Below are 26,901 nucleotides of genomic sequence, written 5' to 3'. Positions count from 1 at the left end.
TTGAAATATTTCACTGCTTTGGTTGTCAATTTCAGTGTGTGTTCTGTAGTATCTGCTGTAAAAAGAATTGACAAAAATTATAAATTTTGGGGACAATATATGTTGACGATAATGTTGCATATAAAAGAATAATTTAATTTGTCTGTTACTGTTGTTTAGATTAAAATTACTTGGCTGTTTTTTTGCTCTTTAGTTTTCTGAAATCAGTCCTGTTGAAGTCATACTGTGCTTTCTGGTATATTAGTCTCATGTGTTTTCAGATTTTAATGCTAAATTCTTAACCATATTTTAGGATCTATATTAGTTGAGGTTTTTCTTTATAATAAACTAGTCCAAGACAAGAATTTATACAATGAGTGTTGTTGTATAGTTGTTATATAATTAGATTACTGCCTTCATGTAAAAGATGAAATGTTGTAAGGGGGAGGTGTTGCTTTAATGAAGACAAATCTAAAGGAAGGTTTATGTACTTTAAAGCTGAGTTTTAAAAAGAGACTGCTGTTGCTATAAGAGAGATTTCTAACCTGGGTTGCAATGTGCATAGTGTATCATGTACAGCAGAGTATATCTAGGATCAATTTTTTTTTACTACAGTTGTGTTTTATTGTTCGTCATAAATATATATCAATAATTTTTAAATTGCAATGTAATTGCAAGAATATATTTTATAATAGTATTTGTAATACATATTGTATCCAGTATTAATATTGGATTGCTTCCATTGTTTATATTGAATAATAACTTTAACATTAATGTTACATTTAAAAAGCTGGAAGAGTTCATAGGTCCTGACTGTGCAGTCTTTGCACACTCAAAATCCTCATGGGAGATTTGGGTGTGTAAAAAAAAACCAAAAAAAACAAAAAAAACCACCAAACAAATGAACAAAAAAAACCCCCAACCAAACAATAGAAACAACACAGGATTGGACCCAAACTAGTTAACAGATAATGTGGGATTATTTTTGTATGGAATATCTGGGTTAATGCATAGCCTTACATGAATGAAGACATTTGTTCAGGTTACAATTTGTAACCTTGTTTATTTTACTATAAATGATAATTCGTATACATTGACTCATTTTGTGCATTCTTTGTTTACCGAGGGTACAAGATTAAACAAATATAGACAATAAAAACACTGGCAAAAAGCAGACTAATTCAGGTCAATGTAAAGAACAATTTATGCAGCTGAATATCTGAGCCAATCAACAATCTGTTTTTTCTCTGAGAAATTCAGGGCAGAAATCTCCATAGTTGTCAATCCATCAGAAAGTCTCTGTTAATAACTAATTTCATAAAGCATCACATGAAAGCGTAAAATATTTGTGTGTCAGAGGCTAATAGTTTTATAAAATTTGGTGGGTTTTTAAGCAATAGTTCTTACAAAAGCTGAACTCATATCTTTCTGACCTAATTTTATAATGTGTTAACATTTAGGATTAAAGTGTGTGCTTATTCCTTTCTTGCTCTGTAGCTTTTTGAACTCATATAGCCATATTGTTTTAAGTAGAAATAAATTATAGTCTTTTATCCAGAGATTCATATTCATTTTTTAGCAGTTTAGAGAGGCTTTTTTTGGACTCCTTTCATATACATCAACAAATTCTACATCTTGATCACTCTCCTATTCACATTCTGCTCTGTGTTATATTGGTGTAAATTCTGAGCAACTCTAGAGCAGAATTTAATCTAGTGTTTTCATTTTGGCAGCATTTTTTTGATACCAGGTCAGAGTAAGTCAGGTGAAAGGGAAGGCACATATTTTATCTGTATTATATATATGATCAAATAAAATAAATAGATTGGAATCAAACTGGATTGGCTGTTTCCATGGTGGTAGCTGTACATCATGAAATGGACTGACATGTCTTTTTCTGTGGAATCCTGCATCTATTGACTCGTCTGCCCAGTATAGCCCGATTTCTCCTCTAAATGTGGGTGAAGGCAAAGTACAGGAGCTGCACGTAGGTATCTTCCTGGAAATCCTCTAGGCTCACACGAGAACCTGTCATGAAGGGTGGCTATTGCCTGGCAGCCCCTTGGACCCTGGACTCATTGATGTGAGATAGAGGGAGTTCTGTGGTATTATGGAAGAAGTAGAGCTTATGTTATAGAACTGTTATTGCCCCTTCTTCCGCTATGTCTTGAGTTCCACCAGCTTCTGTTCCTCTTTACTCATGTTAGTCTGATACTCCCGTAGAAACTGTGTTTGGTCAGTGGCTGTCCTAATATCTCATATGCTTTCAGATTATCTATAAACTTTAAATTTATAAATGCAGTTAAAAACAAAATAATTACACGCATCACTAAACAAAAAAAGCATTCATTTAAAATGTAAGGAAATTGTAAAGGCGGAAATTTTATAGCTCTAAATTTGTATAACATTTTAAAATAGAGAACTGGGTTGTCAGCTGGTGTAAGTCACTGTAGCTCTATTGAGTAAAATGCATTGACACCAGCTCAGAATTTGGGCCATAATTGTTACATTTGCAAAATTTATATACATAAAAATGTAAGCATATCAAACATATGCTTATGGTTATGAAGTTGAAAACCTAGATAGGGCCCTGGAAAGAGGGAGCACTGGTCGAGGATGGGGGAAACAGAGGTGGGGCAGTGGTCAATGGGGAACTGGAAAAGGAGTCTGTCCCAGATGAGCAGTTGGGCCTTGAGAGGATCTCCCATCCTGCACATCTTAGGAGGTACTCAGGAGAGGTGTTTTTCTCCTGAAAACGTTGGGAAATCTGCAGCAGAGCCTTCTATCCAGTTTAGACGTACAGAATAGACATTCTGTAATAGAAGAGCTCCCTTCCTGTGGCTTCCCAAGGCTTCCTGGGTGGTCCAGGAGACAAATTCTGAGAGTAAATGCTTGCTTATAGCTCAATCAGTGAAGTATTAGATCACATAACTGGCTGAGTCACTGATGAATCCCTTTGAGGAAGAATACTTTTTCAGTCCTCTACTGCTGACTTAACTTGCAAAAATATATTGTGCAACTCATTCTCCAATGAAAAAAGTCAACACAATCAATTATACATCACAATATTCATTATAAAATACATTTTATGACAAATTAATTTGATTACAAATATATGAAACATCACAGGGCAAATAGAAATGGATATGACTAATAATGGCTCAAATATGTGCACATTAATAAACTTAAAAAATAGCTCATGTCTTAGATTTTGAGAGTCAAATGAGTCAATTTTCAACTCTCAAACTTCAGAAAGTTATTTTCTAGAGGGATTTGCACCATTTTTATTGCAACAATGCAGTAATTTAAGAAAAATTTAATATGGACAAGGCCTAAGGATGAGAGGCCTAAGGTTGTTCATTATCTGTGCATGTTCAGTTACTTACGTCTGCGGAGGCAGCCATCAAAGGTGTCCGTGGTAGTGGTTATGGTTTTTGTGATTATAGCCATCTGTCTACTGTGAAATAAATGGTAAAGAACTAAACACATTTAGTAAATCAAAAGGAAGAAGGGAAGGTTGTTGTGTAGTGTTAGTGGCTCTAAGCCCAGCACACTCCCCTCCTTGCTGTTGGAAAAGGATAGCTCAGGTTTCTTCCTCCTTGCACTGTGGGGGAGTCCAATCTTATGTATCTCCTTGGTTGATAGATGTCTAGTAAACATAAATTCCCTGTCCATGACTGCTGTGATGAGTTCAGTGTGCTCCTCTGTGTGTATTGCTCTCTTTATCCTCTCTCTTTCTTGTCTCCTGAATGGGAAAAAGGAGGCTTTTGTGCTCTCTTCTCTTTCCCTAGCTATAGGGATTGGGAAGGCAGTATGACCATCTTCTTCCACTAGGGTTCTCTTGATGGAACTTCCTCTCCCTTTAGATATTGGTACTCCGCTGCCTACTAGGCTGGGAGGACATAGAAGAAAGAAGGGAGCAATGTGTTTCAGGCAAAGCAGGCAGTGGAAAATTAAATTGTCAGGTAGGGCTGTGCTTGGCTGCTCACCAATTTGACAGTCTTGCATTGAGCAGGTGCATGCATATTTGAGCCTTTTTGAAATTTTTTTCCTTTGATGTATGCCAGTGGGAGAAGTCTCCTCTACCTGAATGGAGCAATGTGTTCATGCTTGTCTGAACTGCCTGAAATGTATTGCAGACCATTCTTACAATGACAAATGATGTTCTTGAAAACTAGTTATTGAACCAAGTCATGAAGTCTTTGTTCTATTTTCAAGTAATCCTAACTCAATGAAAACTCCCACTGACTGAGCAGAAACTGAAAACCTAACATTCAGTTTGGGCTCAGTTCTTCTTCCAGTTGATACAAGAAATCCCTATTGACTTCTGTGGGAATCATTACTATCCTGTAGCAGGAGCACTGGGATGGAATATTTGAGCATAACCTCACTACTTCATTCAGACTTTAAAGTGATTTCTTTCTCCTTCCCTCTGGTATTTCAGGTGCTTTGAGTCTTCCAAGTGCATGAATCAGTTCTTCTTTTAGCACTGTCTCCTGTCAGTGGCTGCTATGAGGCACTGTTTCTGGCCAGATGGATTTCCTCCCTGTATCTTTCTTTTGTTTCTTCCTTTTCTCTTCTCTTTTCAGTTTTGCTGCCCTTCTGTTATATTATTTCCCTTCATGTCTCTTTCTTTGTGCTTACCAGCTCAGTTCTTCTCTTCTTGATATCTGTTGTCTCTGCCCTATCACTCTCCTCTATTTTTCCTCTTCTTCCCCTTTGTTTGCCTTCTCCCCCTGTCTTCCTTGCTCTACCTCATTCCTTCCCACTCAGTTTCTCTCCTTTTCTTTCCTCCTTCATACCACCCCACTGCATCATCTCCTTTTCTCCCTTCCTGCTTACTCCTGCTTTGTCTTCTCTCCCCACATTGCATTCCCCCTGTGGTATGGGAACTTTCCTTATCTTGCTTGGGCAGTGCTTCTCTCTGATTAGTGTGCGCTGCTTCTCACTCTGAAATGTGCAGGCAGGCTGGTGTAAATAAGTCTGCATTTTTGCCACTGTGCAGGGATTCCTATGAGGCTCTTCTTGTTCTCTTTCCTAGGAATAAAATAGGAATAATAAACATGAACATGTACTGAACCAATCAATACTACGTACAAGGAATCTGGACTTTGCTTATGCTGGGCTGGATGGCCCTTCCTGTGTTTAAACCCCACACATTGTTTTATTGGTGGGGTTGCTGTCTCCAGGGAATAGGCAGTGAGGCCCAGTCAAGAATCTCAAGGATTGTTAGGACTTCACATGGATTATAGCAGATAACCAGGTGGTAGAGCCATCTGCACAGAGGCCCCCGTACCAGTTCATTAACTCTGTGTCCCTGGCAGCTCTGGCTACAGTTGCCTTTGGGGATCCCCTTAAAAGGAGGGGGCTCTACAGGAAAGATCATGCCTCCCCAGTCTGTGTTGCTTTTTTGGGAGAATCCCCATTAGGATTGAAGAAAGGACAGCATACATGCCCTGTCTTGCAGTGCTGTTGGCACAGCCAGCCATACCCCCAGCCTGCTCATCCCTACCACCCTAACAGGGCTGTAGGAGCCAGAGTGGATGACGCTGCCCATGGAAATGGCTCAGTCGCCTTCCTATTGTTTGTGTGAGAGGAAGGAGATCCCCTCCTTAGGCAGATCTAGGAGGCACAGTCAGTCCCCCATAGGCAAGCCCATTCCACTAGTGTGATGTAGAAATGTCAACTACACAGTACATTCCAGGGCATTGTTTTGGAATGCAGAAGACTACACTCTGTAGACCTAATCAGACTTGTGACAAAGAAGTGTCAGGCTCCATAGCCATATCTCATTAGTAATCTCACGAGTTATTCAATCACCATGCCGCATGATAAATTAACCCACCCATTGAAAAATACATTTATCTTGAACCAGTTTATTGAAATCCTATATGCACAATGAACTTCTAATAAAAGCCTGAAACTAATCAGTATATACCATTATTAATTTTTAAAGCATTCTTGTAAAAAAGGCCTATGAAGATGCATTTGTTTAATGGCTACAGTTTTCTCTGTTATTTTTAAGAATTGTACGCCACATATTTATTGTCTTTGCTATATTTGTCCTTTTGGTTCAAAGGTCTCTGTGCTCAACCCCACCCTCATCCGCCTGTACTCCAGATCATATACATTTTTAATCTTTTTGTTTCAGTATGTCCTACATTCAGATTCTCAGTTCATTCACACTCTTTAGAGTTAGTGCAATCTATAGCATAAAAGCCAGACAACTAACTAGTATGCAGGAAAGGCAAGGATTGGATTCTACTGGAAATAATATCAGCTACTTAGCAAACAGATAAACATGTCAGAGAAATTAAAACTTTATTTATTGTATCTAATCCTTCAGTAACTTTTTAGCCAAAGTGTAAAATACAGGTAGTGTAGTTGTTCACTGATGCTCTTTTTAATAAAGAAAAATCTCAATATGTTTCATTTGAAAAAGCATTCAAAATATAAGATATAATTGTACCTGATAGGCCACCTGAAATTCAGGTGGCCTATCAATGACAATTAAAGGAAGTGAAAATATATTTATAGCTTACTGAATGAGTACACAGAAGGGTCTGAGAGAAAGTCAGTAGTTTAGTTTTGAAATCAAATGATGGGAAATGTCTTTTTTTCCCTTTCAAAACAAGCGTAACATCAAGTAGGCTTTGAATTCTTTCCTTGTTACTTTTCGTGTGTGTGGTCAAGATAGTTTTGATAAGTTTTTTGTTGCAGTTGTCTTTTCAGTACGATGATTACTTTGTCATCTTTTCTGACATAAGCAAAACATGCAATAGCTGTTTGACTGCCAGAACAACCTGACTTCCTTTTCTAAAAGCAATGGGAAAAATGCCATTTGATAGCTATAAACGGGGACAATATGCATCAGCAAGTAACCTTTTGAAAAGCTGTAAGAACTCTTCAGTAGGAAGCATTTCTGCAAGGGGACTATTTTAAAAAAATGTAATTGTACTTGGGCCTATCTTTGTATTTAAATTTCAGATATTATAACAAGGGCAGAGAGGGTTATTCAACAACATTTATATGCTTATTATTCTGAATTGCATTCTCTTTTGTCTGTTTAGATCAAGGTTTATAAAACCCCACAGGGGCTGGTTCTCCACATCCCTGTACCTCTTGTAGTAATTTACACTGCCACAAAAAGATGAAAATTCTGAATTGGTAACATTTTACAGCCACTCTTGCAACTTTGCACCACTGTGGTTGCATAAAGCAAATGGAAGTCTAGCTTAATGGGCTCCTTGCTCCTTCTGTGAAAAGAGAATCCCCAGGTGACACGGAGTCAGCATAATGTCTCTGTTATCTCCATCCTCAGCCCCTGGAAAAGGGAATGTGTGACTGGGATGCCTTTATCACCTGGCACTTTCCAGCTGCTGGAATAGTCTCTTGGTCTTGTGGGCAGCTGGGATTAATTTAGATCATCCTCAGGGTTACCCTGTCAGGGACTAGACTTGCTCTCAGATAGGAAAAAGAGAAAGGGAGAAGAGGTTTAAAATCACTTTTACCATGGCTCTACTTCATCTGTGTCAAACATGTCTTGGTGACAGATGAGGAACTAGCTCTCTTAGAATAGGTGTAAATGACCATGCAAGGTACAAGTCAGTGGATTATTGGGCCCACAAGCTACATTCCAGGATGCAATATAAACACAACATCACCCTGTTTTTTGTGGAAAACTTCTCTGTTATCCAGTTCATAGAGTACTACTTACTCCTTCTGTTTGAAAAGAAATGTATTTTCTTTATTCAAACATGCAGCTTATTCCTCTGAGAAATCTCTGCTAATAAAAATAAATTCAAGTATGGCTGACATATTGAAGAAACATGTTAGCTACTTTTTCAGTGGCATGATCAGTGGGAAAGTATTGTAATGAACAATGTTGACATTAAGTTGTGATTAAGGTTCAAAGTGAAAACCTAAGAATAGTGGGGGAAATTCACACCTTTCTTATGCATTACTGAAACAGCAGGGGTGCAAAGTTTGATGTGCACATAGTTTAATATATGTAACCCAAGATTATCAAATCATTTTACAGAGCATATGCAAACAATGCAATTTGTCAATTTACCAGCCAGTGTTAATGCAGGTAAACCTCACATAAACACTAGTTCATATCTGCTTTACTCCCTGAGAAAACAGTGATTTCAATTGCTGCATAAACAAAATGTTCTTAAACTGTGGTTCTGAAGCAATTTCCCACCCCACAAGTTTTTGTAAACTGGAGAATTCTACCACATTCCCATTTGCCTATGATTGGATTGCAATTTATTCAGTATGGGGCTACTCTGTAAAACCTCTCCAAAACTTCAGTTGGTGCCAGACTTGGCTATCTATTTGTTAAAGAATGTTTCTTGCAAGGAGCATGTTACACTTAAGTTCAGTGATCAGCACTAGACTGAAATATTTTCCAGGTGCAACAGAGAGTGCCATCTCTATTAAAGCCTTGTGTAGTTGGTATCCAGGGTGGGATTTTCATAAGCATTCAGTATTGGTCTAACTCTGCTCCCACTGAATTCAATGGAAGTTTTTCCAATGACTTCCAGGAGATCAGAGTTAAGTGAGTGATGAGTTTTTCTGAAAATCCTACCCCATGTTACCTCAGAGATTCATTATATGATAATGACGTAGTTGAGGTTGCTTAATTTATTTAATGTCACATAGTGCCCATATCAACAGTGCTTAGGTCCTGTGCATTTATTATTAAAAATATAAAAATTGTTAGCTCAAAACTCACAAACAGTTCTACCCTTCACCTAACCTAAGGCAAACTAACCAAAACAAATTTAAAAAAAAATCAGAATAGAAACAAAAACACAGTAATATTGAACTCAAAGATGACTGAGCCTAAAAGCTTTGCAGCATCAGCTGAAATTCATGCTGCTTGGGCTCTGATGGACAGTCAAGGCAAGCAAGTGTAACACTGACAGATCCTGGTTGTCATCGAACCTGGGGCCTCTGGAGCTTAGTGCATGAGCCTCTACCACATGAGCCAAAAGCCGACTGCCTTTTAGCTAATGCTGTAGAGCAGACTCATTTAGCTATCTCTGAGTGGTCTCAGTGCCACTAGATGGGCCAGAACACAACACCTAGGAGGTGTGTGGGTTACACAAGCTCCAAATGTGAGTACTTTCAGCTGAGAATGCCTTGCCACTGACTTCCTAAACTAAAGCAATGTAGCTAGCTTCAGATACCAACAGTGGAAATGACCTCAACTCTTGGGGCATGAAATAGAAAAGGAAGAGGTTTCACAACAATTGAGGTTCAGGCCAGATAGTGTTTTAAAGATTGCCACTAATGCCTTGAATTGCACCTGGAACTGAATAGGAAGTCAGCTAGTGCATTGTACAGATCACAGGTGCCCTGTTTTCAGGGTAACTCATCCCACCCAGAAGACAGGTTCCTGGGTTCTGCACCAGATGAGGCTTGAGGAGGCTTCCCAAGAGTAGAACCAAATAGAGTGTGTTGTAGTAATCCAGCCTGGATGATCTAATTGATGTGTAACCCTTCTGCCCATCAGATTTGGCAGCAATAAGGGCCGGGTTCAGTATCTAGGGGTTCCATTCCAATAACACAATGCAAAACTGGCTTGAGCCCCTTCCCCGTGACCTGGGACAAATATACACCACCCCCGCTAGGCGCCTCTAAGAGGCAATACTTCCCCTCTCACAAGCACAGAGTCTGAGTGTAGCAAAAGCCTTTTAATAACAGAGAGAAACAATGTGACATTATGTTAAGGAGACACCACCAACAGGATTCATAACACAACCCATGAGCCAAAACCCACCCCAAGCAAATTGGGCCATATCCTTTCCTTTTGGTTCTTGAGTCCAGCAACACAAAAGTCACCCAAAGTCCCAAAAGTCCAACACCCAAAAGTCTCTGTCCCTAGTCAGTGCAGCCCCAGAGTTTGAAAGTTTATCTGCAGAGTTTTACCTCCCAACCTGGGTGGAAATGCAAGGGGTTAAGGGGCACCTTACGTGGTCCGAAGCCGACTGCCCAACCTCTTCGTGCGGCTCCGCTCCACCCCACGAATTGCCAGCCGCTCCACTCCTCCAGCTGTCCCGCAAACTGCTCCATTCCACCAGCCATCACATGAACTGCTCCGCAATACATCTTTAGGCCCCCCCACTACTTAACACAACACTCAGTGATTTCAGCTCTTAGTAATTTTAGCTCTTTAGTGATTTCAAGCTTGTAGTAGGGGAGCCTCAGTGCTGGTATACCATTGACCCAAAGTGAATTCATCTCAGTAGCCTGTAACTAGACTCGTACTGGAATCCAAACTAGCTCTGATATTCTACCGTGGAGCGAGGAGAGGGTACAATTGGCATGTAATAACCTCATTGAGTGGTGGTACCTATACTACCAGGTATTAATACCTGTCCCCAATCTCTCTCAATTCACTGGGTTTTGGAACCCATGACCCTTGCCTAGCGAGTGCTGTTTAGTTGATCGTGAGTCCCTCTATCATAACAAATGGCCAAGTACAGTTCCGCTTCCTTGATTCACATAATCAGGACAATAACAGTTTATTGTTCCTGCCCCAATAACAGAGAAATTGGGGCTCCTACAGCAGTCAGAGTGACCATCTAGGTGGAGTGGGTATGCCTATGCAAATGAGATCAGCCCCTGAAGTTCTTTTCCATAACCCACCATGACTCACCACCAAATGTCAGGGTAGAGCTCATTCTGACTCTGCTTACAGATGTATGACTTGGCTTCTATAACACAGACAATTTTTATAATGGAAATGTTACTAAAAATAAATGAAATGTTCCTCAAAACACATTTTATTGTTACGAGATGGGAAATTTATTTAACTAGCTAAAGAAAGAGGGAAATCTTTCCTCTACCCACTAGATAACTTTGAACAAGGGTAGTTAAAGAACACCATGGAGTAGTGCAATGGGAGAATGGCTGGTCCAGTGGATATGGAGCTAGCTTGGGACTTGAGGGTTCAATTCCTTGCTTTGCAATAGTCTTCCTATGTGACCTTGGGCAAGTCACTTAGCCTTTCCCCCATTTGTAATATGGGAATAATAGTATTTCCCTACCTCTGAGAGGTGGTGTGAGGATAAACACATTAAAGATCTTGATGTGCTCAGATACCACAGTAATGGGATCATGTAAGTATCTTAGATAGATGTACAGTATGAGCTCTTTAAACTTAACAGACTGCTTCTGATATTGCTCTTAGTAAGAAGGGTTTGGCTGGTTGGGTGCTGCACCCCACAGATTCAGCATTCAGTGCATTATCAGAGGCTTCATTTCATCTTTTCAGGATGCAAAATGTTTTGGCAGCAAATTTTGGTGAAGTGAAAATGACTGGTAGTGGCAATATAAAAACAGAAGGAACAGCCACAGTTCCCATAGTGACCCAGCAACAACAGTGACATCTAGGTAAACAGCAGCAGGCAAGTAAATTTGAGGGAATTAGTGTTAGAAGTCTCAGAAGACACAGTCAGCTTCCATACGGTGTTTACTCTGTATTTGAAATGTTAATCCAGTACTTGCTACTCTGCAGGATGAAAGCCCCAGAATGTGTAGTGGGGAGTTAAACCACTTGCCTAGACAGGCGCTATGCCCAGGAAGCCAGAACAGACATCTTTGGACACTGGCAGTCAACATTCCATTCAGCAGAAACTGGCATTTCAGTTAACAAAAATAGCATGTTGTTTTGGGTGTTTGCAAATATGCTCAAGCGAACTATCCAGCTGGTTGGGAATGGTACCACAGAAGGCTGTTTCAGCAAGACCACATGACACACAGATGACAATGGGTATTTATAGAAGCCCTTGTGGCAATAATACTATTGATCTGACAAAATCATTTTACGTATGTATTAGGTTACTTTATTCTCTTAACATATACAATCTCAAACAGATGAGTGTGATTTCAAGTCCTTGGTTCTTACTCATAGGAACAAAAGAGTGGCCATACTGGGTCAGATCAATGGTCCATCTAGTCCAGTATCCTGTCTCTGAGAGTGGCCAGTGCCAGGTGCTTCAGAGGGAATGAACAGAACTGTGTAATATCGTGCAATCCATCCCTTGTCGTCTAGTTTCAGGTTCTGGGGGTCTCGGACAGCAGAACTCCCCACAAGCAGCAGTTTTGCTTGTTGAAGCTCTGTTAACAGTGTTTCTCTCCCCAGTGGGATTTTCAGAGGAGAGACTCCCCTTGAAAGAAACCGACTCTTCAGAACCTTGCCAGCCTTAGGAAATCATTTGAGAACTTGCTGAGTGGAGCTTTCTGACAGATCTTAGGTTGTGGCAATAGTCCTGAAGATCACTGTACTGGATGGTCCATACAGTGGTGATATAATTGTGTCTCCTTGCAGGAATTCATGGGATGGCTGAACAGGCCAAACCCTAGTTACCAGTGGAACTTCAGGGATTCCCAAAACAGGATTAGATCAGTCTGCCAAACATACACATGACTAACCAAAAGCACAGTCAGTTTTGCCTGAATAAGGCATTTGTCTTAGTAAAGACTGAGTAATATCTTAGACCCTGATTTAGCATTTTGTAATGCATGGATTGTGGACTACTCCAGTCAGACTCAACATGGTTGTAGCAGTCTGCCTACGTACTACACAGTGCGCAGGTTCCAAACCTAAATAGCATTTGGACATGTGTGAATAGCTGGGGGAATGAAAGATTCATTATCATCTACTTTTTCCAAGATTAAGGGTAGGCCTGAGATTATGAGCAGATTCCATCCATGTCTGTTTTGAGCTGCCATTTGAGCCTGGTGAGGTGTCATCTGGGTAGTATTATATACTGTGTTATACCACTGTCTCCTTGGATGTCCACAGCTTCTCTCTTCAAGCACTCTTCCGTAGAGAACAATTGTAGGCAATCGGTGTAGGGTCATTGTATCAACATGGGCAAACCATTGCAGTTGACACCTTTTGATGATTCTAGTCACATACTGCACTTTCAGTCTTCTGTGGAAGTTGTCATTTCTTCGCCTGTTTAGCCTTGTCATACCTAGGATATGATGCAGGCACCTCAGTTCAAATGTTTGCAGCTTTTGCTCCAGATGCTTTGTCAGTCCCAAGTTTCAGAACCATAAAGTAATGTGAGTACAATGGGCATTACATATAATCTGATTTTAGCTCTCATGAACATTGATTTAAGGTTCCAAATACTGTATTTTTATTCTGACCTGCAAGCATTCTTTTGGCAGTACTTATTGATGTCATCGTAGATCACAGTGGAACCCAATACTGGCACATAAATGTCTAAGTCTAAGGGTTAGGTGCTGAAGTACCTTTGTGGATCTGGGCCATAGTCTCATATTTGTGTTCCTAATTGAAAAGGAGGTCAGCAGACTACTATGAAGGCCATTCCTCTTCACATGCAAGTGTCCTGAGTCTCTGTTTCCCTGCATCTTCTCTCATCATATATACTTGTGCAAAATATGTGTAAAAACACTATTGCAGGCTGTGGGATGAGTGGAGAATTCACACTTAGGAATGTTTTACGCCCACTTTGCACAGATGTTAATGACAGCACCCAATCTGCAAGACAATGGAGAATCAGTCCCCAGGTGTTCCAGTCATGGAATAAATAGGGTATTGTGTCTGCTGACTTCAGTTCATGTCCTTTATTAAGAATTTAATGCAAAAACTCTGCATACCCACTATATTTTAATCACTCAGATGACCTTGTTAGTCTAGCGTGGATCTGAATATTAAGGCGCATAGGTACCTAGCATTTTTTTTGGCCAAATTTTTAAACATAAAATATATCTGATCCACACTGTTAATGAGGCAGTTTCAGAAGGCAACAGAAAGAGCACAACAGCTAGGAAGGCTAATAGAGACTGAGTTTGGAAGAGCAACTACAGAGAAACACTAGTTTTGATGTTCTTAAATGTATCTTGCTTTAAGAGATAATCAAGGAAGGTCACTTGCAAATTAGCTGCCATGGGATGAACTTAATCCATTTCTGAAGCAAAGATATATCTGTCTTGGATTGTTCTGCCTTGAATGTACTTTGTTGAGTTCCAGGACAATATATTGCATAAAGATTAACAGGTGATTCGAACGGCCTGTCACTAGCTGGTGTGTTGTGAATGAAGCAGATCTTTTGTAGGGTTAAATAATACGTGATGCAGGCACTTTAGATTTGCTTTTTCTAAACTTTATGCAAGAGATAAGGAAACAAAATATGAATGTTAGTAGATGGCCTCTGGGCAGATTAGTCACTAGGAACAAGTTAAGAAAATGATAGGTGTTAGGTTGGTCTGAGGAGATATGGGAGGACATGAATGATAAAGAGATGGATTAAGGCATCTCTATCTTCCCTTAAAGACTCCTATACAATAGTTGTTTTAATGGTTAAATAAGTGGCAGTTTCTGAAGGTTGCTAAGGATGCAGCAACTGTCTTCATAAAGCATCTGCAAATGTGTACAAATGTGTTTAATGCTAAGGAATACTGTTACAAATGCAATAAACATTATAGTCTATTTTGTGTATGTGTGTCTGTGCACTTTGAAAAACTCTCTCTATTTAGCCTATATAGATGGTTTCTTGGGGCAAGGTGGTGATGCTGAAGAATTGATCAGTGGCCCATGCATCAGAAGCCATTTGCATGACCAATGCAGCATACTTTATGGATGGCAAGATTTTGCTTTTACAAATGCTAATCTAAATTCCCTCTCTTTATTTTTTAAAAATACAGTAACTTTGTCTCTGTTTGCGTGTTGTACCTTGCAAAAGTAGTAACTGTGAAAAGTGCTCTTGATTGTGTCTCCAATTTTGCTTTTACAGCAGAATAGGGCAGATTTAGTACTCAGAGTCAAAAAGAATTTGAATTCCCTTCAATAAGGAACAATTATGTTTTATATTTTGACAATTCATTGCTTGGATTTGGGTTTTTTATACTTTTTCCAAGATTAATATTTAAAAATTTAAGCTGTAGCTATAAATTGAGGAGGAGTGAGAAACAGACAGTCATGTGTGTCCAAGTGCATGCTAGAAGATAATATGGATAAAATTGAGTTATTAGACTAGATAATCAGGGGTTATAGAGACGTATGGAACATTTTTCAGTATAAACTCTTTCCTTACACACCCAGAAAAAAAAGAAAGAAAGAAAAAAGAAAGGGAAAAAAAAAGAAATGGTCTAAATCCATAAAAATATTTTTTAACTAAAGAGGTGAAGATAGTAAAAAAAATAAGTTGTGTGTGGCCATTTTACAGAACGTATATGAAAATATAAATTTCTGTATTTTTGTCTTGATTTTCTATCATTATGAAATTTCAAACAATTGATTGTTAAGGGACAAGGTCTGGCCCTTGATTATCCAGGAGTAAGGGTTATGTTAGCCGTTAACTACTACATCAAGCAGCTCTGACAGGGTGTGCAATCTTCAACAGGTTGGTCCAGGTCCTTATTGAAATGTAGTCTCCCCATTCTAGGTGTCACTTTGCTTCTTTCATCTCTCTATCCTGTGCTAAGGTCAGGAAGGCTACCAAGCCCTAAGTCTTCTGTGACCTCCCTCACCTTTGGAGGTATCATGGAGGGATGGGGAGAGAGAGCCAGGAGTGGAGTTTTTGAACTGGAGTCCCCATCCCTCCAAAATACCCCTGTTATCTGTTGAGGAGTGGTGAGGCGTGGCTTGCCTTGTTGGGGTGTGTGTGTGTATGTATTTTTCTCTGTATGGGTTCTGTCCCTCACCCAATTGACTATCCTAATATTTCCTAAGGTGAGCATGGCCTCTTGGTTGGCCCAGTCTGTTATCACTCAGTTAAGGAGATCTATCTGGCCTCTCCACTGCGAAGTCAGGGAGGCAGTGTGCCTATTTCACATCTTTGCTAAGTCATTTCCCAGGACCAATGGAGAAGCTGTGTACTCCCTTTGGGTAGGGGTTAGCATGTTTTGGGCTCACATTTGCCTTGAGTAGGAGTTTCCTGTTCATTGAACAAATAGTACTCAGTTTGTCAGACAGCTCCAGCTGGGATTAGCACTGAGTAGGGAGCAGGACTCAGGGTTGGCCCTAAAACTGCAGCTATACTTATGTTGTAAATTATATGAAACCTTCTGAATATGTGGAGAAGGAGCAACCAAAAGGGAAACTTCAGGGTGCAAGACTTGCTTTCTTATCCTGCTTCCTCCAAAATCTGTGGGATTATATTCCATGGGTTTACTGTATGCAAACCACAGAGGTGAGTCATTCGGGGCAGAATTTAGGTGGCTGTAGGCCATGTGTTTAGGATAGACACTCTGTGGACCAGTAACACTGCAAACCCGCTCTCAGTCTAATTTGCTCCTATGCCTGACACATGTTATGTATTTTGGGGTGCAGTGAGTGGAAGAAACCCAATATTGAACATTAATTTGATCATATGCATTTTTAGGTTTATGGTGAAATATTTTTTACTAAAAATGAAAAAGTGAGAGTCTTATGCATGTGTATTGATTTTTGGAGTGATGTAAAATGATTCAAAGGGCTTAATCTGTTTTGAAGCACATTCTCTTTTGAAGGGGTCAAGGTTCTGTATGTGTATTCACATTGCAGATGAAGTTGCATTTGTCAAAAGAGGCTTTCAGAATCTTTAGCATTTTAACAATGTATCGGCTTATCAGTGATTTAAAATTTCTGAACGCTTCACAAGAAATGGGTTTTTACAGCCTTGTCAGCTCAGAAGTGAAGAGCAAATTCCATAAAATGTGTGAAGAAATATTAAAGAATGTCAAAGTGTGACGTACAAAAAATAGCTCTTGAACTGAAAATTGTGTCTGAAATTAAACAGATCGACCATCCTCACAATAAAATGCTAATTAACCTTTACATATTTGTAGTGCCTTACGTGTAAGCTCCTAACTCCCACACAGCTCCTGAAGAGTTTGACGAATCCTCATTAGTGTGGTCCAGTGCTTTATAGATTGTAATGAATTAAGTGTCACAACACCCTCCAAAATGTAGCAGGATATAGATGTCTGAAGAATTCTTACCCTTTTTAAGGCAGGCCAAAAATATGAATGTAGTACCTTGAACTTGGCTTTCTAGAAAATTAATTCTGTAATTCAACTGCTTTTCTTGTTTTCATATTCCTAAAATAAGCCTATTGGCATTTAATTTTTGACTTTGCCTTTTTGTAGAGTTGGTGACTAGCATACTTTGTTCCTTCCAGTTCTTTATTTCCATCTTCAGTATGAATCCATCTTAGCTTCTAGGACCTTATATTAACGGTATTAGTACATACATTAATTTAAAAACTTTTTTAAAAATATCAAGATTGACACAATGTCATCCAAAACTAAAGACTTACCCCCTTCTTCTTGAAAAACTTCATTCTTTTCTTTCTCACTCACTGCAAAAGGCTGGGAGAATAGATAAGCCTTGCAGCATGCCCTAAATATCAACAAATTCAGCCTCTGGCAGATAAAAGGAGAAAAACTTTCTGTGTTGAGAGCTGCTTACCAAGAATGCCTGGCTCCAACTCCTAGAAAAACGGATTCAGGCACTGTCAAGCTGAACATTCTGGTTGATCTCAAGTGACTAGCTATAATACAAAGAGAGAGGGGTTTGGAATGGTACAGAGGAACTAATCCATAAATGGCTTAATAAATCAAAACCAACCCTTAATTTGCTCCTGGATCTGAACGGAAACCATTGCTCCCAGTGGAAAGCACTGCTAAGCAAGAATTAAATTCACCCTTGTGCAGAAGGCCACCACAAGGCCAATGCATTTCTTAAGTCCCAGATCAGCCTTTAAAATAGGGCTTAGGTGTTGCATTAGCCTTGTACTGGAGCTCTGCACAAAGATGAATTTAATCCTGTGTAAGTAGCGATATGATCAAGAGTTCATCAGTTGTATATTACTTTTTTGTAATATGCTAGTTAAATGTTTCATGTCTCCCTCTAGTGGTGATCTACACAGATAATTGAAGGTTACTACTGCTACCCACTAATCAAATTACTGCTTTAGTGTAAGTCATAGTGGTCTGTACTTTGGAAATAAAGGTCCCAAGGACTATCCGCATTGATAACAATGCATTATACTGACTATACAAAAAAAGTTGGGTTAGAAAACCTGAATGATTTCAGTCTTCTGGAGTACTATTGAACTCTAGTTTATTAAACTGAATCTTTTTGCTGCCATACTTGCTCTGGGGATCCCAACCTATTTATTATGACTTGGTTTTGATGATAAAGTTGTGTTCATACTTCAGCTTGTAAAGTAGAGCCAAATGCTTGCTAAATGTGTTCTTAAACTGTCTGCCAAAATGGTTGAACGTTGAAACATTTTGTTCTTTTTGGATAACACATATTTTTCTTCTGCTATTAATAGAATTAGATTTTTAAAAGTTTTCAATCATGAAAACTATGGGCTTGATCTGAAAACCATTGAAGTCAATGGAAAGATTCCCACTGATTTCATCATTCAAAAAAGTTGGGTTACAAAATCTGAATGATTTCAGTCTTGGGGAGTACTATTGAACTCTAGTTTATTAAACTGAATCTTTTTGGTGCCATACTGGCTCTGGAGATCCCAACCTATTTATTATGACATGGTTTTGATGATAAAGTTGTATTCATATCTCAACTTGTAAATTAGAGCCGAATGCTTGCTAAATGTGTTCTTAAACTGTCTGCCAAAATGGCTGAACTTTGAAACATTTTGTTCTTTTTGAATAACACATATTTTTCTTCTGATATTAATAGAATTAGATTTTTAAAAGTTTTCAATCATGAAAACTATGGGCTTGATCCAATACCCATTGAAGTCAATGGAAAGATTTCCATTGATTTCATTAGTATTTGGATCAAGATGTATAAGCCATCAGTAGGTGTGATAATGTAACACTGGGTTGAGAAACTGATACCTGCATCTTTTGAACCATGTACTTATCAAGTAGCGTATAAAGGATTAGTTAATTATTTTCGTTCAGAGCCACAACACATAATCTGATACATCTAGCAACCATAGTAAAGAAACCAAGACTACATAGTTTGCAATGCATCACTTGAAATAATTGTAAGAAAATTAAAGGAGTGCTTTGGCATTCTCTGTTCAAAGGACTAAATCTGGTTTATGTTCTGCTGTCCTAATTGGGCATAATGACTTGAGACCTTGAGACCTTTTCAGCTTGGACACACACACACTTTCAAAAGGGTAGAATCAAGCACTTGATGTTAGTTATGCTATTTTAAAATACTGTTTACCTCAGCTTAAAATAGAGCATTGTGTTTGTACTGAGCTGTTGCTTTGTAGTCTGCTTGCAACATTGTTTTTAGGGAAACTCTAAAAGTAGTCATGACTCTAAAAGGGGCAAAAATGTTATTTTTAAAAATACTTTGAGAAATTTAAACTCTGTAATTAGTAGGTGAAGCTAAGTGTCAAGATTTTTCTTTTAATTTTGATGGTTTGCCAAAGTGAATTTGGTGTTGCTGGAAGCAATACAGGAATGATAAACTTCACTGTTAAATAAAAACCTTGCTTTATACAAATGTATTTTAACTATATATGAATAACCATACAAAATATTCATCTACAGAAATTACATATAAAATGATGTTGTCAAGTACTTTAGGCCTAAAATGCAATGTCTAAAATCTTGTCAGTGGTTGTTATTCTATTTTTATTATTTTGGAAATCATATAATTTAAAAGTGAACAGTTGACCAAACTATTTTTTCTAAGTTTTAGGGGTGGAGTGAAATCTAAATCCCAGATTGATTCACTGACAAAAAAACCTCATTAATGCAGAATTAAGGTTGCCTGACAATATCTTGTGCCCTTCTATAATGTCAAGTTAAGTAAAACTCAAACCTCTGAAAACCAGGAGATAAAGACTTAAGGTGTTTCAAACTTAAACTTCAGAAAATCAGGAAACAGAGTTAAGGTACATAGCACTGCAGCCTTAATTTTGCTCCCCCCTGCTCCCATCCAGAGCCCCTTTACCTGCCCCTTCCCATGTGTATAATCAAAGGAAAGAGGTGCATGTGTATTTTGAGATATCCAGTATGCCTCATTCCATCTATGAGTTCTGTAGGTTTTGTCACTGGTGTTGCACTGAGGTCTACATGCCATGTGGATTGTCTGCAGGGAGGTGAAATATGAGTGATCTGTGGATTTAATGATGGGTAAGTGAAAGTACAGGGTTAGATGGCATCCTGTGTGCAAGTGTGAAGGCTTTGTAAAGGGGATGAAGAGGTTGTAAAATTAATCAGATATGGTGTTGTTTCTGTGGCTAGTGTTTGAGTGTAGGGCAGGTATAGGTAATTGCTGTTCAGTACAGTTCCCATAAACATAAGTTTTGCATTAGCAAAGAGAAGGCATTAGCCTCTAAGCCTATAGTAGTCACCTGCCCTATTCCCTGAGTGTTCTGTACCATCTGCAAAGGCAGAGTGTATGTGTTTTATGGGTGTACTGGTATTGCTCAAGGAAGGCACAGTTAGGGTTGTGTTGGCATGTACCTTAACTTTGTATTCCGTGGTTTTCAGAGGTTTGAGTTTTGCTAAACTCAATATTCTGGAAGGACATGAAATACCACTAGGCAACTTTAACTCTGCATTGACAAAGTTTTTGTCAGTGAATTTTCTAGTGTTTTTAAAAGAAGAGAAATGTTTTTGTAGGTGTAAGTGTTCATTTAGGCAGTTGCAGTTATCTCGTAGGGATGCAGCTGATGGTCTACTGTGGCTACCTAAAGGCATAGGATATTATGTGATTCCTAAGTGATCCTTCCCCTTCCTGTACATTTTGTTATAGTGGAATGGTGATAATGGTCATTCTCTGAAATGTTTGGCACGTGGAGTTGCTGCAGGGTGAGAAATCACAGACATGGTCTACAGCCCCAAAGCTTGATAGTTTTATTCCGTGTTGGTTACAGTAACTTTAAGATCGTGAGAGAAGACTGGTGTCTGTCTCTCCTTCTCCATCCCCATTCCCCGTTCCCCACAACCAATAGCCACCCTGCCAACATTTAAAGATAACTCTCCCCTTCCCATCCCATCCCATGAAGCCATTAGTTTGCAGCAAGTTTCTCTTTGCTGTCTGGTGCCTTCTGCTCTTCTGTATTTAAATCACAGGCAGCAGCTTACTGGAGGGTCGCATGCTTCCTTTGTTAGGTAGCTCAAGTTGTACACTGAGCTGGGCACTGCATCCCCACTATGCCTCCAGCCTCTGCTTCAGGCAGGCCTCCTGAGCCATACCGCTGGCCTCCCCAATTCCCTCCCCATACAAGCCGATCCCCCTCATCCCACTCCAGCCTGCCCCCAACCCCACATGTTGGTGGCATGTAACTTAACTTTTTCCACTGGTTTTCAGAGGCTGAAATTTGCATTACTTTCAGGGTTCCTGAGATGCTAGCTCAGTCTGTCCCTCTCCTCATAATCCCCTCTCTTCTCTCTGCAGTCTCTAATCCATTCTCCTCTATTCCTCCCCACTCCTCCACCCCACCTGTCCCCTCACTGCTCTGCACTTTCCAAACCTCACACCCCCAAGCACTGTGCAGCAAGCATACACATATGTAAATCATTTTCTTTTTGAAAATAGTTTGAGCCCCTTTGAATTGTATTCTGTACTCGTATTACATTTTCCAGGAACAAACAAACAAAAAATCTTGACAGAGGCAGATAGTAACAACATGGCTACAGATCTTTTTCAGATTTCTGCCAATGGTAGGGTTACGCTGCCTGGACGTAGCTCAGGTTCAATGGCCATATCATGTCCCCTTGAGCCACCCAGGTCTCGTGAAACTAGGCTGGCTGGAAATCTTCTTACTGGTAATTCTGCACATGCACTTTCAATATGATTGGCTCCTGAGTGTTTATTATGTACTATTCAGGAGAGCTAAACTCTTTCAATATTAAATATATTTTTATATATATTTCAATGTAAACATTTTCAATATTTCTCCCCCAAAGGGTCAGTGGGTGCCATGTACTAGCTGAGATAAATATCGAACATCTGAGATCAGTTGGGATATGATGAGAGTCATGGTTTGAACCCCAAGTATGTGCAAAAAAAAATAGCTTAATCTGTTGACTTCATGAAATGCTGTTTTTTGGGGGGATCTGTATCTCAGGAATCCCTTGCTCAAATAACCCCAAATTTGAAACACTCACCTTCTCCAGGCCCTACAAGATGCACAGCAAATTTCAAGACATTTCAAGTAAGCATGCATATTTTAGAGTACTTAGGGTATGCTGGAGCTGAAAGGTGTAACTTCCAGCTCAATTAGACATACCTGCTAAAGATAGAAGTGTAGCCATGGTGGCCTGAGTGGTGGGAGAGCTCAACCACCTGAGTATGTACATAGGGTCTCAGATGGGATTGTACGTGGGGCAGGTATCCTGTCCTGCTGCTTGTGCCGCTGTGGCTACACTTCTATTTTTAGTGTGCTAGCTTGATCAGAACTAGCACAGACATACTATTTGAGCTGGAAATTACACCTCCCAGCTCCTGTATAGACATACCCTTAGATATGTCAGCCTTTAAACAGGAAAGCCTCCACCTTATTACAGTAGTGCTGGCACTCTGCTTTGACATGTATTTTGGTCTGACTCTTTCTGAAGCAAAAGTCCAATTGAAATCAATGTGATTTTTCTTGAGATATGCAGGATCAGACCCTTTTGTAGTCAGATTCCAACCAGGAGCAAACTGCATGGCAGAAGTAAGTCTGTGAAAATAGTATTTGAAGCGATATTCACAGATCCTGAATTATTGTTTAACCAAAAGCATGGCTATAACGTAAGACCTTATGCAACTGCAAGGGCCTGAAGTCATGAGAGTCTTGCCTGAGTAGGGACTATAGGACAAGGTCTTTAATCTGTATCTGAAGCATACAGATATAAGCATAGCATGTTAATAATCATCCTGTGTGCTCATTTCCAATATAGGCAGAAATCATATCTGATTAGTAAAAAATAGGATATTCTTTGGAGTGTGATAGGCATCTTATTGGCTATGCACGAAATACCAAATTTCCACTTTATTTATTATGTAACTATATGTATAATAATGAATATTCTGCAGAAGTTAAAGGAACACACTTTCTTCAAAACAAATGTCTAAGATAATGCTAAGCTTGAGAGAAGCCTTTTCCCTCCCCTTGTTTAAGCTAAATGAAGAGCAAGTCATTGGAAGAGTTAGGTAAGGCTTCACATTTTTGTTGCCTGGAGCTTTATGCCAGTGCTGTCATACCAGAGCAATAATTTACTTTATTTTGACAGCTTGAAAAGGTCATAGTGTTCTTCTTTATTTATACATGAAAAAAGGAAACTTTGGATACAGTGAGAAAAAATAAAAGACTTGCAAAGATTGACCTTAAAAGGCTAAACCCTTCATTATCATGACTATAAATCCTTTTAGTGCAAAAAGCCAATCAGTGTAACCCTCCTACTGAGAACGTCTTTTGTATAATAGCAACTCATACACATAGGGCAGCTTAAAAAGAATCTGAACTTAATCACTTTTTACATTTTAAAAAAATCTAAATTTAAATGATCTCTTAGTTCCTAGCCCCTGTGTTCAGATATGTCTCTCTTCAGGCATCCATGAGTGGCCATCTCTACTTAACATCTCATTCCTGTTCACTCAGCAAAAACGAAAACAAAAACAGAAAGACTAAGACCCAAGGGAAGATTTCTACAACCCATGCCCGGTAATCTTTACTTGTGAGTTGAAAAATAAATTTTAAGTTGATAATGAACATGTATTTATTCATAACCATCTAAAAAAAGCTAAACTAAATGTTTTACTACTTGGAGAAAAACATTTTCTTTCATACTGAGGTGAGGAGGGATGGTTAAGGCACAAGCTTGGAATCAGGAGATCTGGAATCTTTTCCCAGCTCTGCTACATTCTTATTGTGTGATCTTGGACAACTTAATTTTGCTGCCTGAAACTTACTTTCCAGAGCTGTAAAATGGGACAATACTTACCTACCTCACAGGAGTATTGTGAGGCTTAGTGTAGTTATATTAATTAAGTGGTTTTGGACTCTTTGGATTGAAGGTGATAAAGATTCTTTTAGATCTATCAACTACTTTCATACCATTCATCATGAGATGATGCTGATGGTCCTTAAGGAATATTATTATTATTATTTCTACTGCCAGAATATTGAGGAGCCCCAGTCATGGATCAAGACTCCATTGTGTTAGGCGCTGGTCAAACACAGAACAAAAAGATGGTCCCTGTCCCAAAGGGCTTAAATTAGATGGAGTCACTCGGAAGTGGCTCTGTTCCTCTGTTTTCTGAGGTCACAATTTGGGGTTCCAGGTGTGTGACATGTATATGGGGCCATTCAGAGGTGTAAATTACAGTGCATTCAGTATGCTGGTGAAACCTAGTTTGCTATTTCCATCTCCTATTTCAGATCCTGCAGGTGTGGTGGGATGCTTTATTCAGTATCTAATGGAGACTGAGGTAGGGATTAGAGCTAGCTGGCTAAGACTCCGCCTAGATAAGACTGAGCTGATGCTTGGAGAATGGGAGGAGTAACCAAAAGAAATCACAGATATTGTTTCAGCACCCCCAAAATGAGAATGCGTCCACTATTTGATCATGATCTGAGTGTCAGCTGCTTCTGAATTCTTCGTTTGAAGTGGTTGCTGAGAGCTCTTCCTATCATCTGTATTTTTCTAGGAAGTTGCATCTTCTCCTTTTTGAGGTAGCCCTTGCCTTAGTTATTCATGCTTTTCTTCCCTCAAAATTGAACACTTTACTTGTGGGGTAACATCTTAAATTCATCTATAAATTGCACTAGTGCAGAATATGGCTATTTGCTTAATGAGCAATGTTTCACTCAGGAAGCTTATTACTATGTATTGTGATCTGCTTTGATTTCTGACTTATTTCCTGGTGAAGTTCTGACCTATTTGGGCCTTGACTGTTCTGAAATAACACCTCTTTCTTCATGTAATGTTGTAGCAGTTCAATTATATGAGGTGCTTGTGCTAGCAGCCCTCTGGATTAAAGGAGAGAGGGCTGGCAGTAGAACATTTTTGTTGGCTCTAGAACTTGCTACCCCACTTGGTTTTCCAGAACCCAGATATGGTTGACATTCAGGGTACACATAAAGAGCCTCCTGTTTACCGGGGAAAAGTAGTGGATGTGATGAGGTTCAACTCTGATCAAAGGGTGGATTTTACAAAAGGTCTTTTTTTGGATTTAAAATCCCTGAGGGAGCTCCTTTAGAAACAAACCAACCAGCCTTTCTAGCTTGCTTGTTTCACAGGTGTACAAAGAGTTGGGAATAGAGATAATGAAGGCAGTGGAGTGGATAGCGGAGGAGGGCTTATTTTTTGGGATGGGGAAGCCTCTTGAGGGAAATCTTTTAAAATGTTTTGATAGGTTTGTTAATTGTTTGTATCTAAAGAATCAGTTAATTGGTATACTTACAGATCTAGAGTAATAAATATCATGGCACTGTCATGCTTCTGTACTACTGTCTAGGTTTTAAATTTCCTTTTTCCTTTTAATGACAGTGGTGGTGGTAGGGGGAGTCAAGTACAACAATACTGACAGAGGGAAACTAAAATAGAAACAGCTGTTTTCTGGTGAATTGAATGTAGGTCTTGTAGGTTAGAAAATTGAGTTCTTTTCTCAGCTTTCCTACTGACTTACTGTGTGATCTTAGATAAGTCACTTGAGCCCAAATCCTCAAAAGTATTTATGTGCCAAACTCCCAGTGAGGTTTAGGCGCATAAACACCCTTGAGGATGTGGACCTTAGGCACCAGTTCAGCAAAAGAAAATAGCACATGTGTAAGTCCATCCCTGTCCAGGAATCTGGGCATTAACCTTTGTGTTCCTCAGTTTCTTTTTCTGTATAATATTTTTGTAGCCCCTTAATAGTGCTTAGAGGTCTATGGATGAAAAGCACTCAATACGGGTAAAATGGTGGTATTATTTATTAAAACAGGAGAATTAATCCTCCTGTTTAAGGATATAGCCAAATGATATTAGGTTGTTATAATAAGCATTATTTCTAGATTTAGATGGTTTCTAATGTGTGCCAACTCTATATTTTAAGGGGCATTTCTTAATTAGCTATGTTTGTAGAGTGCCTTTAAAAATGTAAAGCATCACTGGGTTTGTCTAATATTATTAACTCTGATTCTTCCAAGTGTCACATTTATCAGTGAAGCTTAAGAACCTAACCTTTTCAGCTATTATACTATTTATTGTAGCTATTTATTAGTTAAGATTGAGGTTATTTTATTAATTGCACCACATTCCATAGCATTTTTCCATCTATTGCTATCTAATTTTGTAGTGTGTTGCAAATATATGTTAATTAAATAATACAGAATGTAATGTTTAAAATAGACAGATATAAGAATTGCTCCTACATTCCTTGTGCATTTGAAATGTCTACAGGCCTAAATGAGATGTATAGTGTACAAAAAAAAATTAGATCGGGACCTTGGTGCAAGGGAGAATGTAGAAGAAAATATGTATTTTTACAACTGGAAGAGAGCTGAACTTGCTAATCTTATTCATTGTTTAAATGCAGAGACATTTACTAGTCGAAGTAATTACTTCATTATTGAGATGTAGTCTCATAATATCAAATAATTTAAAACAAAATATGCATCTGATCAAATTGATTGAAAATGCTATTCAGAATAATTTCTTGTACTTTGCAATAAATTTCTTTATTAGCATGAAACAGCTTAACTAGACCAAATTAATTTCAAAAACATGCCTTGTTTAATATTTGCTGAGCAGGAGCTGTATTTCTTCAAATACTTTTGAGATGAATTTGGGTTAGATCTTATTATTAAAGGAATACTTTTAATAGAAAAAAGGACTCGATTGCTTATCTTCCTTTTAGCTACTAAGATTCAGTCCATTTAGAGAAAAGAAATGAGATATTTCATTCTGTCACTGATATTACTCATAACATGTTCATGTGTGCCTGCTGGCTTCAGATGGTTTGTATTGTAGGAG

The 26,901-nt window shown here is 38.8% G+C and overlaps 1 protein-coding gene across 6 annotated transcripts in view; it reads left to right on the top strand.

The window, feature by feature from the left end:
• The window catches only part of CACNA1D (calcium voltage-gated channel subunit alpha1 D), a 321,562-nt gene that overhangs the window by 6,225 nt on the left and 288,436 nt on the right, over window positions 1-26,901 (top strand). The gene's annotated exons all lie outside the window — the stretch shown is intronic.

This window comes from Chelonia mydas, chromosome 7 (assembly GCF_015237465.2).
Source record: "Chelonia mydas isolate rCheMyd1 chromosome 7, rCheMyd1.pri.v2, whole genome shotgun sequence".
In the NCBI taxonomy this organism is placed as follows: Eukaryota; Metazoa; Chordata; order Testudines; family Cheloniidae; genus Chelonia; species Chelonia mydas.
Note: the sequence above shows the minus strand (reverse complement) of the source record. Positions and strands in the feature narration are given on the sequence as shown.